Here is an 8,971-nt window from a genome sequence, read left to right on the forward strand (position 1 = left end):
GTTTTTTGTTTCATTTGATTAAGAACCAAACTTATTAGAAAGATTCACCGTCAATGGGTTTAACATATGGATGGCTCGAATGCACGGCTATTTCAGGAGAAGTGCAAATCTGATCTGTAAGATGGTTCCATGATGTTTATAAAACATTACATTTGCGAGCAGTATAACAGTGAATGGACATTCCCCCTTTGTCTTTATATTGGATCTTTATCAAGGGCATAAGAAAAGTTTGGATGTGCGTAAAACCCTCCATATTTTAAGATGCCTCGTCTGTATCATACGCCCACGAGGTGCAATTATGGTGTCTGTAACTGTATTTACATATAGCCTATTTAAAACATGTGTTGTTTCTTTTTTTTAATAGAATTCGATTAGAGTTATATACCGTCATTTTAGGCCTTATCAATAGCCTTGTGAGTTGAATCTTGCTTCTTGACTACGTTTGGCATGTCCCTGTCGAGACTGCAATTTAAAGTCGGCCTCGCCCCTATATCTGTCACGTTCGATGTATGGAGGAGACCAAGGCGCAGCGTGATGTGAATACATACTTCTTTAATGAAGACGAAGAAACACTAAACAAACTTACAAAAACAATAAACCGAACGTGACGCTATATAATACTAGTACAGGCAACTAGACATAGACATAGATAATCACCCACGAAATACTCAAGGAATATGGCTGCCTAAATATGGTTCCCAATCAGAGACAACAATAAACAGCTGCCTCAGTTGGAGAACCAATCTAGGCAATCATAGACATACAAAACCCCTAGACGGGACAAAAACCATATAATCACCCATGTCACACCCTGACCTAACCAAAATAATAAAGAAAACAAAGAATACTAAAGGTCAGAGCGTGACAGTACCCCCCCCCCCCCTCCCCAAAGGTGCGGACTCCCGGCTGCACACCTAAGTCTATATGGGAGGGTCTGGGTGGGCATATCTCCGCGGTGGCGGTTCTGGTGAGGGACGTGGACCCCGCTCCACTTCTGACTCGGCCCACTTACGTAATGTCTCCGGAGCGGGAACCCTCACCACCGACCATGGACTAGAGGGCGCCACTGGACTGATGGTCGAGTCTAGAGTGAGTGGCGCCTCTGGACTGGAGGGAGACTCTGGCAGATCTGGACTGGAGGGACAGACGGGAGACTCTGGCAGCTCAGGAGAGGAGGAAGTCTCTGGCAGCACTGGACAGGCGGGAGCGCCTGTAGGAAGGAGACGGAGAGATGGCCTGGTGTGGGGGGCCGCCACCGGAGGGCTGGTGTGTGGAGGTGGCACCGGATAGACCGGACCGTGAAGGCGCACTGGAGCTCTTGAGCACCGAGCCTGCCCAACCTTACCTGGTTGAATGCTCCCCGTAGCCAGGCCAGTGCGGCGAGGTGGAATAGCCCGCACTGGGCTGTAATGGCGAACCGGGGACACCATGCGTAAGGCTGGTACCATGTACACCGGCCCGAGGAGACCAGATGCGCCATGCGGTAAGCACGGGGAGTTGGCTCAGGTCTCCTACCCGACTTAGCCACACTCCCCGTGTGCCCCCCAAGAACATTTTGGGGCTGCCTCTCGGGCTTCCAACCGCGCTGCCATGCTACCTCCTCATACCACCGCCTCTCGGCTTTCGCTGCCTCCAGCTCAGCCTTGGGGCGGCGATATTCTCCAGCCTGTGCCCAGGGTCCCTTGCCGCCCAGAATCTCCTCCCATGTCCAGGAGTCCTGAGATCGCTGCTGCTGCCCGTTACCACGCTGATTGGTCCTTTGATGGTGGGTGATTCTGTCACATTCGATGTATGGAGGAGACCAAGGCGCAGCGTGATGTGAATACATATTTCTTTAATGAAGACGAAGAAACACTAAACAAACTTACAAAAAACCCTAGACAGGACAAAAACCATATAATCACCCATGTCACACCCTGACCTAACCAAAATAATAAAGAAAGCAAAGAATACTAAGGTCAGGGCGTGACAATATCAGTGCAAATACTATAGCCTATGTTTAACAATCCATATTGAAGCAATGAAATGAGAACAATGTGGACTACAAACATGTTCGACATATTTAGACAATAAGGGGCAGGCTATTTAACAAACTAGGCTATAACGGACTAACATTCGAATTGGAGTTGATGACAACGCAATATATAAAAGAATGTAAATACACAACTTGAAGCAACCACATATTTATCCATGGAGCACATTTTGATTGGCCAGCGAGAGGCCAAGTCTCGACACACCCACAACTTGTTTATGTATCAAAACCCAGCCATTTCGTGCCACCGGCAGCTACTGCGTCCGTAATTCCATTTGTGAACATAGCAAAACAAATTCTGACACACTTCCAAACCTATAACGCTACCGATTTACCATTGCGTTAGATTTGTTAACATAGACCCCTGTGACTTGTAAAGCAATAGCCTACTATGTCAGAAACAGATCAATGATTGAAGTTGTGCCAGTTCATAACTGAACAACCATTACCAACCCACAATTTTGTAAACTCCTTGTAATGAATTTCCTCCTCTTCTTCCGAAGAGGAGAGGCTAAACGGATCAGAGGACCAATACGCGGCGTGGTAAGTGTCCATGGTTCTTTTTAATACGTTAAGGTACACATGAACAACTGACTACAAAAAACAAGAAATGTGAAAACTCAAAACAGTCCTATCTGGTGCAAAGACAGAGACAGGAACAATAACCCACAAACACAGTGAAACCCAGGCTACCTAAGTATGATTCTCAATCAGAGACAACTAATGACACTTGCCTCTGATTGAGAACCATACTAGGCCGAAACATAGAAATACCCAAATCATAGAAAAACAAACATAGACTGCCCACCCAACTCACGCCCTGACCATACTAACTAAATACAAAACACAGGAAATAAAGGTCAGAACATGACACTCCTAACCCTAAGCAGTTTGTCATAGAAGATTTTTACATGAACACTGACCTTCTACTTAATCTGAACCATGTGCATGCTATGTATTTCTTTGGAAAGGAAAGGTGGGATACCTAGTGTGTTGTACAACTGAATGCATTAACTGAAATGTGTCTTCTGCATTTAACCCAACCCCTCTGAATCTATTGTAAGTCTTCATTAAGCTTGTTTGGTTGCCAGGTTGCCAAAGCACATAATCCCACGCCAGGACCTATTGATCATCACCTAGCAAAACACAAGGGCCCACAAGGTCAGGGGCAATGGGACCCCCAGAGAAACTTAATCTATTTCTGCACTAAGCACTTCACCCCAGAGAATTTTGAACTCTCAGGAGTCAGGTATGTAGTGTCTCTTCCAACTGATAGAGGGCAGTGTTTACTCGGAATTTCACAGGTCAGGTGATTATGTACACTACATACCCTTCAAATTTGTGGATTTGGCTGGTTCAGCCACCCCAGTTGCTGATAGGTGTATAAAATCGAGCACATAGACATGCAATCTCCATAGATAAACATTGGCAGGACAGTGGCCCGTACTGCAGAGCTCAGTGACTATCAACGTGGCACCACCATAGGATTCCACCTTTCCAACAAATCAGTTAAACAAATGTATTGCTGCCCCGGTCAACTCTAAATGCTGTTATTGTGCAGTGGAAACGTCTAGGAGCAACAACGGCTCAGCCGCGAAATGATAAGCCACACAAGCTCACATAATGGGACCGCAGAGTGCTGAAGCGAGTAGCGTGTAAAAATCGTCTGTCCTTGGTTGCAACATTCCCTACCGAGTTCCAAACTGCCTCTGGAAGCAACGTCAGCACAAGTACTGTTCGTCGGGAGCTTCATGAAATGGGTTTCCATGGCCGAGCAGCCGCACATAAGCCTTAAATCACCATGTGCAATGCCAAGCGTCGGCTGGAGTGGTGGTAAGCTCACCGCAATTGGACTCTGGATCATGCTTCACCCTCTGGCAGTTCGACGGACAAATCTGGGTTTGGCAGATGCCATGAGAACGCTACCTGCCCCAATGCATAGTGCCAACTGTAAAATTTGGTGGAGGAGGAATAATTGTCTGGGGCTGTTTTTCATGGTTCAGGCTAGGACCCTTAGTTCCAGTGAAAGGAAATCTTACCTCTACAGCATACAATGACATTCTAGATGATTCTGTGCTTCCAACTTTGTGGCAACAGTTTGGGGAAGACCCTTTTCTGTTTCAGCATGACAATGCCCCAGTGGACAAAGCGAGGTCCGTACAGAAATGGTTTGTAGAGATCAGTTAGGAAAACCTGACTGGCTTGTACAGAGCCCTGACCTCAACCCAATCGAATACCTTTGTGATGAATTGTAACACCGACTGTGAGCCAGGCCTAATCGCCCAACATCAGTGCCTGACCTCACTAATGCTCTTGTGGCTGAATGGAAGCAAGTCCCCACAGCAATGTTCCAACATCTAGTGGAAAGCCTTCCCAGAAGAGCGCAGAGCTGTGATGCGTGATAATAGTCATCTTCCCTTTTTTCTGAGGTCCCGCTATCTGAAAGTGGAACAAAACAGCCAGAATGGCGCACAACAAGAAAATGAAGACAAAAATATAGATAGTGGAGAACAAGTTCATTGCTCTGAGACACCCAATGGGGAACCGAATAGCCAGATGGGACAGGGCACAGTCCCTCCCTCCCCCCAGGGAATATCTGCGCCAACTGTCAAAACACCACAGAGTCCCCCCTCAACACCCCTCAGGCGCTTCACCCGGAGACCTTCCTGGCTCTCCATCCTCTCTCTGTCCTCATTCCCCATCGCAATACATGCTGCGCCTTCCTCCACCTCCCAGCTTCTACCTGCCCAAGGAACACAACTATGCTCAGCACTGTCCCCTTGTGTGGTGGAAGCGTTATGAGAGAGCCACCGACAGCCTGGAAAAGTTCCTGTGGCTGCTCAGTGCGGCCAGGCGGAGGGAGAACCGGCTGCGGCATGCGCTCCTGCTCCTCAGAGAAAATCTTCTGAAACACACCCTCCTTCACTCACGGGACAGAGCTAAGGGCACGGGAGGTCGAATTCAGGGGTTGGAGAGGAGATGGAGATAGGGAAGGAGGAGATGCCAACCTGGCCGAGCCAGAGGAGACTGAGATGGATGAAGTGCCAGAGGACTTGGGGTTTAAGAGGAGGGGGGTTACTACTTCTACTGTGGAAGAGGGCGAGAGGACGATGGGGTTAAAGTGTCCGGGGGAAGCTCTCGGATAAGAAAAGGTGGACAGGGAACTTGTGGATGATGGCTCTTGGAGCTCTTGCGTTGATGAGAGGGACAGAGAGGGTCGAAGATGAAGACAAATTCCAAAGAAGGCTCGAGGTCGAAATATTGGAGAGGCCACAACATATGGAGGAGTGCCACAGGAAATCTATGAAAGCTACTACTGTCACTGTGGCGCATCTGAGAGTGGTGGAGGTGTGCTGGTAGTCAAGGTAGCGCTGCCACCTGAGAAAGGGGTGAAAGCTGGCATGGAACTTCACTGCAACCCTCAGCTGTCCATCCCCCTGTTGCAAACACAATCGCAGGTGGTCCTGCAGCAGATACAGGCACAGCCCTCGGGCAGAACAGCACCGCAGGATACCCACAGCCAGGTTCAGTTTCTGCAGCTTGGCCCAGCCTCCCAGCAGGGGCTACTCCTCACAGACCTGAACTGCATAGAAGCAGAGCCAGCGGACAGCCAGTAGCAGGAGGAGAAACTGCTCTTAGTGCCTGTACCCTCTGAAGACTGGCTAAAGAGCACAGTTGGGATGGAGGGAGTGGCAGAAGAGGTGGGAGCACAAACCATATTAGTGTCCGAGGTGTGATTTCCCAGAGACTTGTTGGAGGACAAGGGTCTGTGCTTAGAGGGTAAGGGTAGAGGACTGAGGCTTATATTACCCACTGATGGACAGCGAGGCCAACGCTCAGACATCAGGACGACTGTGGTGACCAGTGATGTGAGGGAGAGCTGAAAAGAACACTTTGAAGGGTTTCAGCTCCAGCTTAGCAGTGAGTTTGTTGACTGAAGGCTGTAATTACATTAACGGGCCAAAGGGTGGAAGCCTTTATGTAGGGAGTGCAAAGGTGTCCGCATACTGTTGTGTTTTATGTACTAAGATGATGGTATGATAACTTATAATTTAATCAGATGAATAAGTCAAGAGGGGCCATTTAGCAGGACAAATAAGTCAGTCATATTCTTACCATGCAACACAAAATGCTTAAAAAAAGGTTTAACAATTTGCATTCGATGTGCTCACTTCACTTAGGCTTGTGTAGTAGAGCTTACAAAGTGGAATTGAAAACATGACAGAATTAATCAAATACATAAAACAAAGTATACTCCAGCATGGATTGTAAATCATGCTCAATTACACATTTAATTGCCTGTACTTACAATTATTACAGTATTCATCAAATAACCTATAATAATTTCAACATCCGTAAGCCAAAGACTTTCTTCATGCTTACACATTTTATGTCATTGATTACATTTGGCATGCATGTCGTTTATCCCGTATTACAGGGGACACCAAAAGGTTGCTGGAATTAAGATTTTAGTTGTGTGTTATTTTAATAGACGTGTCTTGTGTTTCTAGGAGTTTAATCACAAAATTATACAGAAGTGTGTGAGTCACCGCAATGACCCAGAAATCACTCCAAAAATCTAGGCAAGTGAAACACATCCAAAATATTGTGTTGGGCAATCAGTTACCTCCAAAAAATAAATACATTTAACATTTTAAAATATATATATATATATTTTAAATCAGGTACTTCCAAAGTAAGTGAGAAAATCATATTAGATTGTATTGTGGAACAACCCTTTTATTGAGGTGCCCTGTCCCAAACAATGTGCAACAATCTGCACACAATCTGAGGGGAAATGTTTAAAATATAATAATAATTCTCCAACATGATTGATTATTCTTCACACACAATAAACTAGCGCTGGTAACCTGATCTATTTATTTAAAGTTTATGTAGCTAAATTCATAAATTGTGGGCAATTTGCTTTAACTTCAAATAGGCCTAGACCTTTTCTCATTTGGGTAAAAGTCAGTTCTCCACCTTCTCCTCTGTCCTCATCTCTTCTGTGACCCAGAAGCTGATAAGTGGTTGAGGGGAGATGTCAATTCGGTAGTAGGCGATGGAAGTGTCCTCCTCTCCTCGATAGCAAACTTTCATTGAGGATAGTGTGTATCCTACCTGAGAACTTCACAGAAGAGTTTTGACATCTAGGCCCTTTTCTCAATTTGACAGCTCAATTCCTGCGTTCTCTCTCCTCCGTCCTCTCTCGCCTCCTTTTGAAAAAGGTCAAAGGTAATCGAGGAGGAGAGGGAAGTAAGGAACATGAGCATAAATTAAATGACTGACCTCCACTCGCACCTCATCAGGCAAATTACATTTATAGGGGTGGATCCCAAAATAAATCGATAAATTAAGTTTTATAGATAAAACGATAAGTTGCATATTGGTTTTAAATGTGTGCATGTTCATCACCTCTTCCGACAAATATGTGATTTGCTACGTACATTTTTGCACTTTTAATTTCATGATATATAGCCATTGTTTCCTCATGATCGTAGTTCAACTGTCTAACCACATCAGAACCCAAAGTATACGCTTGTTGTTCTCTGTGTTTAAACCATTTGTAATTGTAAACTAACACTGTATAGCCTCAACATGGTTTAAAATATAATTGTATATAATAGATGTCCCGTCCTTGCATAGGCAGTTCTGTCTATGAATTTTGTACAGCCCCATCCCAAGGATGTTTATCGAAATAGTGGCGGGGCCAATTCGTTGTTATTGTTTGGACTGCAGATTGCCCTTCAAATGGGATTCGGTAATTGAGAGTCGCAAGAACGCCACAGAAAGAACACACGTTTTTATTTGTCTACTTTCGCGCCACATGACATGCGTGTTGGAGTCTGAGGGAAGCTGGTTACCGCTGGCAAATTTGAACGCAATCGTTTTAATATAAGTCAAAGCCGAATGACTAGACTTTTTAAGGAGCTCGTCGTTAACTAGCGAAGTGTCGCGTGGAAATTGATTTGAGGGCCTTGCTACAAACGTTACTAGCTAACGTTAGTCTCACAATCTCAAGTCATATAAGACGTGGCCATAAACCATTTAACGTTAGCTAGATATGCTAAAAGTAAACGAAGTGTGCCAGTGTGACCCCAGGTGAATGCTTAACTCACTTTTCTTCTCACCCTTTTTGTTTCATGGTGGTTAGACAGTTTTATAATCGTTTGGTGAAATGGTATCTCCGAGAGCTGGCAGGGGGATAACCTCACCTGTAACCGTGCGACCACTGTGGCCCCTCGATGCTTGTGGTTTGTGTTGTACGGAATTGAAGCGTGACAGAAATCCTCAACCTCTACCATGCCTACATTCTGTGTGTCGGGTGTGTTCCCCTAAGTGATTTCAAGACAGGTGAGCAATGTTGAACGATGTCACACTATTTAGAAACTATTAAGAATTTGAGTGATTAGGTTGCATTGAGTATGACTAGGCTGAAGAGACTTGACCACGGATCAGATTCAGTCTCTGATGTAAAGAATTGCTATTTAAATACATGGCTACAACTCACAGTAAAGCCTGTGGGGTCCCCTACAGGATAGCTCCCACATTACACACTGACTGCCAAACCAGCGCACACACATAGTCTCCTTTCTAGCTGAACATTGTGTGCCCGAAGAGGATTCTACGATGACGGACAGACAACTGAGCCAATGGCGGAAGACTACAGACTACACCCCAGCTGAACCAATCCAAAGATCCGATCTTCCAGAACCAACCTACTTTCTGTTCTGTATATTAGTGGTGTACTGAATACAATCGCTCTTTTTGCCTGCTGTTCCACACGAACTAACGGAGGAGCCGTAATTACGCTGTACTAGATATCTTCACTCTGAAATAAACTGTCGCTTGTCATTACAATTTACCACTTTGTCTGAATCGATCCTTGACCGGCTCACCCATCTACATATCCAATTACTAACACTGACCATTCTGATT

General features: G+C 45.5%; 1 pseudogene; it reads left to right on the top strand.

The window, feature by feature from the left end:
* Positions 1-924: 924 nt before the first annotated feature.
* Positions 925-5,970, top strand: LOC124044370 (annotated as a pseudogene).
* Positions 5,971-8,971: the final 3,001 nt, after the last annotated feature.

This window comes from Oncorhynchus gorbuscha, linkage group LG09 (genome assembly GCF_021184085.1).
Source record: "Oncorhynchus gorbuscha isolate QuinsamMale2020 ecotype Even-year linkage group LG09, OgorEven_v1.0, whole genome shotgun sequence".
NCBI classification, from domain to species: domain Eukaryota; kingdom Metazoa; phylum Chordata; class Actinopteri; order Salmoniformes; family Salmonidae; genus Oncorhynchus; species Oncorhynchus gorbuscha.